We start from the raw sequence: 11,568 nt of genomic DNA on the forward strand, positions 1-11,568 counted from the left end.
GCCTGGATAGGGCCAATTGACCACTAGAAGAAATGCCGGGTGACAGGAAGTGACACCAATGAAAGACGGATCTTGTATGGTAGGGTGGGGCTTAGTCTCAAGGAAGCGGCCAATGAGCTAGATCCCTTTAGGAGTGAAAGGATTCTGCAATAGATCTCCTGAAGAGACGGATCAAGGGAACTAGGTTTCTCCGGTGAAGGGAGAAAGGAAGGAGAAAGAAGACAGTAGCCGCAGCTCTGCGTCTACACTTACCGCGCCGGGAGGTGGTAGCCGGCTGCGACCCGGAAGGGCTTCCACTAGCCTGAGCGGAAGGACCCGCCAGAATCCGGGACCTACCAAACGCATGCGCCCTTGGTCTCCTTTTGCTTCCCGCTTCCGCCCTACCACAACGGATATAATGTTAGACAGACCTTTGGGTGCTTGGTTGGGGAAGTGTATTTTCTGCGCCCACACACTATGGGCCCCGCCTTGACTCTCAGCCAATCGAACTCTTCAGCCTGGCCCCGCCCCAGCGGGGTCATTTAACCCCGCCCCCTCTACCCAGGCAGTGTTTGTTCTCCAACCCCAGTTAAGTTTGTGTTAGCAACCTGCGTTAATATCTTTTACTTTGTCCGGCTGCGCTCTAGGGAAAGTTGGTCTGCTTCTGGGCTGAATTCAGAATTGATGGCTCCAGTCTTTCCACTGTGTCCCTCGTTTCCCGTTTGGGCATGTTCGTTCATTTATTTACGCCTTCGACAAAAATAGCCCTTTCTGTATTCCAGGCTCTGCTAGAAGCTGGGGATAAAATTTTGAAAATAGTCCCTGCGCCCAAAGACCACACAATCCCGTGGGAAAGTCTGACCATCCAGACCCGCAGTGGCCTCAATGGTTTCTTAAGATTCTGGCTTTGAAGGTGCTGTCCAGGTTTGAATGACTAATCAGCTTCAGGCATAATAGCATTCTGCTGGGGGCTAACTTAGATGCCCTCCCCAGGCCTGGGCCAAATCCCCTTATTGATTAGCCTCGTCATCTCCCCCACTCTTTTGCTGACACCTCCTTATCAGAGCTCCTTATGGCTTCTCGCATCAGAGTTCTTTAGAACTCTACCTCCAATAAACTCCTTCGCACACCAGCCTCTTTCAGGGCCAGCCATCATCCACAGTTCTATTCCTGCCCCGGCCAGATGTGTGACCTTTGTCAAGTCCTTTTTTCCTGTCTAGACTTGGTTTCCTCTTCAGATAGCGTTATAATCTCTGCCCAGTCTTTCTCCTATCCTGACTGATGCGAGGATCTGATAACATATGCCTAAACTAAGCGGACAGCATATCCACTGTGATTATGTTGTCAAGCATCTCTGGCTGTTATAAATTTTTCTATTAAGAAGTACAATTTGGGAGTGGATGTAGCTCAAGTGGTCTGAGTGCCTGCTTCCCATGTAGGAGGTCCTGGGTTCAATCTCCAGTACCTCCTAAAAAAAAAACAGCAAAATTTTCTACTTGGAAACCTCCATCCTTTTCATTCAGTCGTTTGACAAATACCTATTAAGTGCTGTACTGATTTTGGACACTATTCTAAGTATTGGGTATACAAGAGTAAACAAGGGAAGCGGATTTGGCTCAACCGATAGAGCATCTGCCCACCACAGGGGGGTCTAGGGTTCAAATCCAGGGCCTCCTGACTCGTGTGTTGAGCTGGCCCACGAGCTGTGCTGATGTGTGCAAGGAGTGCCATGCCACGCAGGGGTGTCCCCATGTAGGGGAGTTGCACACGCAAGGAGCATGCCCTATAAGGAGAGCTGCCCTATGCAAAAAAAGTGCAGCCTGCCCAGGAGTGGTGCCGCACACACGGAGAGCTAAAGCAGCAAGATGATGCAACATAAAGAGACACAGATTCCCGGTGCCGCTGACAAGAATCCAAGCGGACACAGAAGAACACACAGCGAATGGACACAGAAAGCAGACAACGGGGGGGAGGGGGGAAGGGGAAAGAAATAAAAAATAAATAAATCTTTTAAAAAAATTATTTGAAAAAAAGTAAAATATAAATCCCTATTCTAATGAAACAGCGTTAAACAATAAAGAGGATAATTAAGTAAAATATATAGTTTTAATATTGTGATAAATACTGAGGAGAAAAATCAGAAATGTGGGCATACTAGGTTGGCAGGGAAGGAGGGTTTTTTGTTAATTTTTTTAATTGAAGTATTTCACTCATACATAAACACACATAAACAATAAGTGTATAGTAAAAGTTATGAACTTACAAAACAAACATATAGAACATCATGCAGGACTCTTTACCTCACCCTACCACCAATATCTTGCATTGTTGTTAAACATTTTAAAATAATGATTAAAGAGCATGGTCAAAATATTACTACTAACCAAAGTATTTTCCCCCCAACCCTCCCTATTATTATTATCTTTCTATCATTTATATATGAACATACATATAACAGTAAGTGTATTGTAAAAGTTGTGAACTTACAGAACAAACATGCATAACATCATATGGGGTCCCATACATCAACCCTCCACCAACACCTCGCATTGTCATGAGACACTTGTTACAAATTATGAAAGAATATTGTCAAAAATCTTACTACAAATTATAGTCATATTTTGTGTATTTCCCCCCAACCCACCCTATTATTTTTTAAATATATTTTTTATGACAGAAGTTGTAAACTTATAAAACAATCATGCACATGTGCAGAATTCCCAAACAACACCCCTCTATCAACACACCACACTGTGGTGGAACATTTGTTATAAATAAATATCATCATCAGATTTTTACCATGTCCATAGTGTACATTTGGCACACATTTTCCATATTGCCCCTTTATCAACACAGTACATCTTTGGCATAGACACAAGAATATTATATTATTATTGCTAATCACAATCCATAGGTCACTCCAGTTGTATCTTTCCCGTGCTTCTCCACATTCCCACCACCCTGCAATAGTGATGTAAATTTGCTCTAGCTACCAAAGGACAATCTTGCATCTGTATCATCAACCATAACCTCTTGGTTTACTGTGCTATCCAGTTCCTAGATTATTCTCTAGCATTCTGTCAATTGTCATTTACATACATAGACTACCATTTTCAGCCATATCCCCATTTATAAACTAGCTATTACTATGTGTTACCATGCACTCTATACATTTCCACACTTTTACAGTAAAGCTAATGAAAACCTCTACATACATTAAACATTAAACCTCAGTGCTCCTCTCATCTCCTTTAAGAATCCACCACCTACCACCAGGTCTTGAAGATATTTTCCTACAATTTCTTCTAGAAGCTTTATAGCTCTTGCTTTTATTTTTAGATTTTTGATCCATTTTGAGTTAATTTTTGGAAAACGTGTGATGTAGGGGTTCGCTTTCCTTCTTTTGGCTATGGGTATCCAGTTCTTTCAGCACCATTTGTGGAATGGACTGTTCTGTTTGAGCTGTGTGGGTTTGACAGGCTAGTCAAAAATCACTTGAACATACATGTGAAGGTTCATTTCTGAACCATCAGTTTGTTTCCATTGGTCTATGTGTCAGTCTTTATGCTAGTACCATGCTTTTTTTGCCATTATATCTAGCTAATATAATGTTGTTTAGCTTAGTTTTGTTCTAACTTTATTTCAACTTCCAAAAATAAAATACCAGACAAAAGGCAGCATAATGAATTATGAAGCCATTACTCTAAAAAATTCTGTCCAGGAGCATTTAAATTATTTAACCCTAAAATCAAACTCAGTTATTTCCTTAGCGTTCAGAAAGATACATAAATGAGCACAGTTTGGTTAATTGACATGGCCAAGGCCTCTTTTGAAGAAAATGAAGAAAAAAATGCTTAATCATTTTCATGTCATATCTTGAAAACTAAATTAACCTAATTTTTTTTTACATTTAGCATTTATATAGTACGTTCTTTGCCTCTCCCACATAAATATTACAATATTACTGGTAACTATAGTCTATATGTTACATTAGTTTTATTTTCTCCATTTACCACCACGTTCTTAACACCTTATAGGAGAACATTCTTGTATCTATATTATTAACCACAATCCTCATCTACCGCCAAAATCATTAGGTTATACAGTCCCCAGATTTTTCTATAGCTGCCTTTCAATTAATATTAACCTCCCTAGACTATACCTTTCAAACATAATCCTATTTATTAATAAGCAGTATTTCTTATACTCTTTATAACAGGCTACCATCAAATTTATGCATTACAATATATTTACAACTGACCTTATTAAACATTCTACAGTCATTCAGTATCATCCCCCCTTTCTTAACCAGCATTTTGTCTCCTTCTAATCTTTACTGTATAGTTTAATTCCATAAGTTTACTAATCATAGTTAGTTAATATCAGTGAGAACATACAATATTCATCCTTTAGTGTCTGTCTTATATCAAGGTTCATCAATATTTCCATGTGCTTTCCCTGTTCTATCTTTTTACAGATGAATTATATTCCATCACATGTATATATCACATTTTTTCTTTTTTAGTTTTTTCTTTTATTCTTTAATTATCTTTTTAAAAATTTAATAGATCACACAAAACATTACATTAAAAAAACATAAGAGGTTCCCATATAGCCCACTCCCCACCCCTCCACCCCATCAATTTTTTTAATTGTATTTTTTTGAAGATACATAGGTCACAAAAAAATGTTACATTAAAAAAATATAAGAGGTTCCCATATATCACCCCCTCACCCCACTCCTCCCACATCAACAACCTCTTTCATCACTGTGGCATATGCATTGCATTTGGTGAATACATTTTGGAGCACTGCTGTACCACATGGATAATAGTTTACATTGTAGTTTACACTCTCCCCCAGTCCATTCAGTGGGTTATGGCAGGATATATAATGTCCTGCATCTGTCCCTACAATGTCATTTAGGACAGCTCCAAGTCCCGAAAGTAATATAATTTAAAGTCTAGAGATGAGAGTTCGCTTTTCCTTTTTAAGATGTTTCTGGCTATTCGGGAAGGAGAGGTGTTTTATTGGGATAGGGAGACCAAGGAAAACCTCACTGGGAAGGGGACTTTTGAGTAAATGTATGAAGGAAAAGGAACAGAGCCATGCTGATATTTGGGGAAAAGCATTTCAGAGAGAACAGAGCATGCAAAGGCCTTAGAGTGGTTGAAGCATTGTGTCCAATGGGGAGAATAAGAGGAGACGAGGGCAGAAAGGTGGTGGTAGACAGATAGGTATGGCCTTACAGGTCATAAGAAGAACTTTGGTTTTTACTTTGCATTGAGGGGCCAGTGAAGGGTTGTGAGCAGAGGATCCATGCAATCTGATTTACATTTTAATAGGGTCACTCTGACTGGTCTATTAAGAATATACCTTATTTTTTTTAATTGTATATTTTTAAAGATACATAGATTACAAAAAATGTTACATTAAAAAATATAAGAGAGGGAAGCAGACTTGGCCCAGTGGTTAGGGTGTCCATCTACCACATGGGAGGTCCGCGGTTCAAACCCGGGCCTCCTTGACCCGTGTGCAGCTGGCCCATGCGCAGTGCAGTTGCGCGCAAAGAGTGCCCTGCCACGCAGGGGTGTCCCCACGTAGGGGAGCCCCATGCGCAAGGAGTGCGCCCCATAAGGAGAGCCGCCCAGCGCGAAAGAAAGTGCAGCCTGCCCAGGAATGGCACCACCACACGGAGAGCTGACACAACAAGATGACGCAATAACAACAACAACAACAACAAAAGAAACACAGATTCCCGTGCCGCTGACAACAACAAAAGCAGACAAAGAAGACACAGCAAGTACACACAGAGAACAGACAACCAGGGCGGGGAGGTGGCGGGGAAAGGGAGAGAAATAAGCAAGTAAATAAATAAATCTTAAAAAAAAAAAGAGGTTCCCACATACCCCACATCCTACCCCACCCACTCCTCCCACATCAACAACCTACTTCATCACTGCAGCACATTCATTGCATTTGGTGAATACATCTTGAAGCACTGCTGCACTGCATGGATTATAGTTCACATTGTACTTTACACTCTCCCTCAGGACATTCAGTGGGTTATGGCAGGATATGCATAATGTCCAGCATCTGTCCCTGCAATATCATTTAGGACAACCCCAAATCCCGAAAATGCCCCCACATCACGTCTCTTCTTTCCTCTTCCCACCCTCAGCAACTACTGTGGCCACATACTTACAAGACTATACTTTAGGAGAGGATGTGCACCTGCTTCCCATGTACGAGGTCCTGAGTTCACTACCAGTACCTCCAAAAAAAAAATAATATTATTTCAGGGAGACAAGAGCAGAAGTAGGGAGACCAGTTGGGATAGGAGCATATGATAATAATCCAGGGGTGACGGATGAGATATGAATGGAATTTTTTTCTTTTGGCGTTATCTTGCTGTGTCAGTTCTCAATGTGGGTGGCGCCATTCCTGGGCAGGCTGCACTTTCTTTCGCGCTGGGCGGGCTCTCCTAACAGGGTGCACTCTTTGTGCGTGGGGCTCCCCAACGCAGGGGACACCCCTCCGTGGCATGGCACTCCTTGTGCGCATCAGCACTGTGCATGGGCCAGCTCCACACGGGTGGAGGAGGCCCCGGGTTTGAACTGCAGACCTCCCATGTGGTAGGCGGACGCCCTATCCATTGGGCCAACTCCGCTTCCGAATTTTTTTTTTAAAGATTTATTCTTTATTTATTTCTCTCCCCCCTTCCCAGTTGTCTGCTCTCTGTGTCCACCCGCCGCATGCTCCCCTGTGACTGATTCCATCCTTATCAGCAGCACCGGGAATCTGCGCCTCCTTCTGCTGCATCATCTTGCTGTTGTGTCAGCTGTCCATGTAAGCAGCGCCACCCCTGGGCAGGTTGCACCCTCCCTCGCGCTGGGTGGCTCTCCCTACGGGGCACGCCCCCCTACACGGGGGGTGGGGGGTGAGGACACCCCTGCATGGCAGGGCACTCCTTGCGCGCATCAGCGCATGGGCCATGCACAGGTCAAGGAGGCCTGGGGTTTGAACCATGGATCTCCCATGTGGTAGGCGGAAGCCCCATCCATTGGGCCAAGCCTGCCTCCCTGAATGGAATTTTGAATATATTTTGAAGCTAGAAATAACAGGATTTGCTGACAGGTTAGAGAGAGAATATCAGAGAAAGAAAGGAGCCAAGATATTTTGCCTGAACAACCGAAATAATGGATTTATCAGTTTTTGAGATAGGAAAGACTAGGGAGGTGCTGATTTGGTGGGGAAGGGGTTATCTGGAGCTTGGCTTGGGGCATGCTGAGTTTGAGATGCCCATTAGACTAGACCTGTTGAGGGGGCATGAGGATACATAGGTGTGCAGGTCAGGAGAGAGATCAGGGTTGGATGTATCAGTTTGGGAGTCATCAGCACATAGATGATATTTAAAGCCATGAGACTGGGTGAGATCACCAAGGGAGGAGTGAGTACACGTGGAAAATAGTTTCTTCCAATATTTCAGAATCTGAGGAAACTAGAAGCAGCAGTAGAGAGGACTGAGAAGGAGCGCCAAAAGTAGGAGGAAAGCCAGGTGAGCTGGGTGGTGTCCTGGAAACAAAATAAGGAAAAAGTATGGGGAAGGAGATAGTAGTGATCCACCACAACCTAGTTCTGTATAAAATTGTGTTTCTGTTTGTTTCCCCAGCAGACTATGAGCAACTCGAGGGCAGGGACTGAGTGGTTTCAATGTCCTCAGTGCCCAGCCTGATATCTCTCTCCTGGGTTTCTCATCAGTTCCTTCTGTGGCCTCTGTCTCCACCAGTCTCTCCTCCTGTGCCGCTTCCTTACAGGATCCCTACTTCATGTCCTTCCTGACAGCTGTAGCTTGATGGAAATTTCCAAGTGACCTGTAGTTTCTTTCCAAGATCCTCAACATGTTCAGTAAATCATGATGACTGGTCAGCTGGAAAGAAGAGAGGGAAGAAATGGAAATCTTGGCTAACTCCCTGTTTTGGGGCTTGGGTAACTGAGTCAATGATAGAGTCATATGCTTTACATGCATTTTCCATCATTTATCTTTTTTTTTTTTTTTTAGGAGGTACCGGGGTTTGCACCCAGGAACTTGTACATGGGAAGCAAGCACTCAACCACTTGGGCTATATTCACTCCCCTACATCATTTATCCTTGCCAGTGTTACAACTCCCTTTCATTTCAAGGATAAGAAAACTAAGACTCTGAAAGAGTAAGAAATTTGTCTCAAATTCATTCATTTGTTCCACTGTTAGGTCAGCATTTACTGAAAGCCAGCTGAGTACCAGACACTTTGCCAGACTCCAGGGGCAGAGAGATGAATCAGAAATAATCCCTGCTCTAGAGGAAAATACGATCTAGAGAGAATGAAAGCAAGGACAATTATAGAAGAGGATGGTAGATGTTAAAATCTGTGTGTGTACAGAGCAGTCTGAGAGCACAGAGGAGGGAGAGCAGAATGGATCCTGGGTTAACAGAATTAAGACTTTTGTTTACACAAGGCGACATTTGATTGGGGCTTGAGGATTGAGGAGTTCACCTGGTAGATAAATGGGGCATGGAGTTGCAGAAAGGTGCATCATGTGCAAGGATAGAGAATGGAAAGCAGATGTTGTGTTTGGGGAACAGTGAGAATGTATTTGGGCAGAACTAGGTGTGGGAGCCCAGGGACCCTGACCCCCCCCTCTCTTAAATGAAACACAGTTTGAGGCATGTAGCTACTGGATTAATTAGGACACTTACTAGTTAAAAAGTAACAGACCTGCTACAAACTCTGATCTTCCAAAGCCTGCATACTCCCTTCCTGTGATAACATCTCCAAACACTCCATTTGTGCACCTCATGCAACTTTTGCAGAAACTCTGCTCTCATACCCTATGGAATGTCTTTGTCCTGAGACCTCTTACATTCCTCCTCTTTTTCTCACCTCTTTGCAGAGCACTAACTTCATTCTTTGACCAGCTGCCATCAAAGAGTCTCTCCTGTTGGTAAGTCCCAATATAGTTCATGTCTAACCATTTGTGTAGTGCAGGGGTTCTTTTTTTTTTTTTTAAAGATTCATTTTCCATTTCTCTCTCTCCCCTTCTCTACCCATCCCCTATGTCTGCTCTCTGTGTCCATTCACTGTGCGTTCTTCTGTGTCCGCTTGCATTCTTGTCAGCAGCACCTGGAATCTGTGTATTTTTGTTGCGCCATCTTACTGCATCAGCCCCCTGTGCATGCAGCACCACTCCTGGGCAGGTTGTGCTCTTTTTTGTGTGGGGAGGCTCTCTTTACGGGGCGCACTCCTTGCACATGGGGCTCCCCTATGCAGGGGACACCCCTGCATGGCACAGCACTCCTTGCGTGCATCAGCACTGCATGTGGGCCAGCTCCACACAGGTCAGGAGGCCCTGGGTTTGAGCCCTGGACCTCCCATATGGTGTGGATGCTCTATCAGTTGAGCCAAATCCACTTTCCTAGTGCAGGGGTTCTTAACCAGGGTCTGTGAGATTGAATTGAAATTTTAAAAAAAATTCTTGTGGGGACGTGTTGGTGTGGGTGTGATATATTTATTGAATAGTACACAGTATAGTGTGGACTTGGTAAGGGGTCTGTGGTTTTCACCTGACTGGCATAGGTGTCCATGGAACAAAAAGGTTAAGAATCCCTGTTCTAGTGCATTCTTTGGTCTTATGGCTGCCCAGCCTGTGCCAAAAGTTGGATCGAAACAGTTGGCAAGCCACAGCCAAGAGACCAAAGGACCACCAGCAGGGGTGAGCATGAACTCCAGGAAGGGAGAGTCGGTGGGGAAATTGTGAGTTGTCTTATAATGTCTGTATGGGAAGGGGTGGCTGCCCTCCAAGCGAAGTGGGGACCAAACTGGTGGGGATTGCTGAGAGAATATGGGGTTGGCCACTTGCTTGACAGAGCATGGGGATACCCCAAAAAGTCTGATAGGAGTAGAGCCCATTCTTCAAGAACAAAAGATATGGAAGTTTAGTAAAGATAACAGGCATGCCACCACAGCATTTGGGCTGGCCATTACTATGGGTGGTACAGTTAGCTACAGCAAATTGTCTCAAGGAAAACAAATCCACAGCTTTGAAGAAAAATTAAAGCTAGAAAAGCAGAAAATACTAAGCAACATCAATGATCTCCTTTTTGTTTCCATGCTAATTCTAATTGAGCCTGGATAACCACTGATAAAATTGGTCCTGCTAAAGTTTAGAAACTTTTGAACAGGACAGTAAAGGAAAAAAGAAAGTAAAAGAAAAAAAAGAAAGGAAGAGAGGGAAGGAGGGAGGAAGAAAGATGCTGGCTGCTTTGTAGCCTGCAATTAAATCATGACATAGTCCTGACACCAGCCTCCCCTGCCAACTTACCTCCAAAAAAACTGTTTCTAGTATTGCATGCTGCTAGGTATTTGAAATGAAGTAGTTATGTTTGCATGTGACCAAAATGAATTATTATTATTCTGACAAGTTTGTTTAGTTTACCGGTAATTGTATGCTGTAAGAGGTTTGCATGAAAAAAAGTTTCCAAAATCATTTTGGTAACTTAACTATGAAAGATGTATAGAATGTGGTTTTCTTTTTATTAAGGAAAAAGAAAGTAATTTTGTACTAAGATAAAATGACTGGTTATTAAAAAGAGTAAAATGTGGGACAAAAGCTGAATGGATACAGAAAGTGCAGAAGTTTCGTGAAAAGGGAATTTTTGTGTTCAAAGTTAAGTAAGATTTAATAGGTCTATCTATAAAGTTTTAAAAGTCTTAGTATCAAATAGTATACTGATGCAAAACCAAAATTTGGTTCTCTCTGTTAAAGTGACAGTTTCTTAAGTCATTAACCTGTTTAGTAAAAGTTTATAAAGAGTTTTTCTCCTAAATAATCAGTATACAGAGAAGAAATCCTGTTTCTTCAAAATAACTTTTTATACTTTAACCTTATTGTGTCCTTGGTTGTTTGAGAAAAATGAAGTCTTTTCACTTTTAAAGGAACATAATGTTCAAACCTAACAACTTTTAACACTTTGCTTTCTCAGAGTCAAACACTAGAAAGTATCTTTTTATTTCAAACAATTGCAAAAGATTTGTTCTTTCACCTTAAAAAAAGTGAAATAATCAAATAGTTAAGTTCATTTGATATGTTATACGTTGAATGCAAAATGTTTAGAAACTGTTATAAAATTAAAAGGAATTTTCTAACCTATTAATCAAAGTTGCATGTGTAAAGTGTTCATATAAACACTTAAAAATTGTATGAAATTCCTAGAGATTTAATGTTTATTATATAAGATTTATTATAATACTGTTATTTTAAATACATTGTAATGTTGTTAATCATGGCTGTAATTATTTTAAAGATGTTAAATTTCACAGAAACAACCTCTCCACCTGGAGATCAAGAGGCAGATGCTTAGCTTGTATTCACCTGGTTTGCCCCACCTCTGCTGACAAGCAGCCCTATGGCTACATAAAGAGAACGGCCAATTGGGGGACTGCTGCTAGGTAGTGCCTGACAATAGATTATTGTAAATTTTTTTTCTTTTCACCATTTTATTTTTTTAAAAAGATACATAGATCACACAATATGTTACATTAAAAAATA

This window comes from Dasypus novemcinctus, chromosome 10 (genome assembly GCF_030445035.2).
Source record: "Dasypus novemcinctus isolate mDasNov1 chromosome 10, mDasNov1.1.hap2, whole genome shotgun sequence".
In the NCBI taxonomy this organism is placed as follows: Eukaryota; Metazoa; Chordata; class Mammalia; order Cingulata; family Dasypodidae; genus Dasypus; species Dasypus novemcinctus.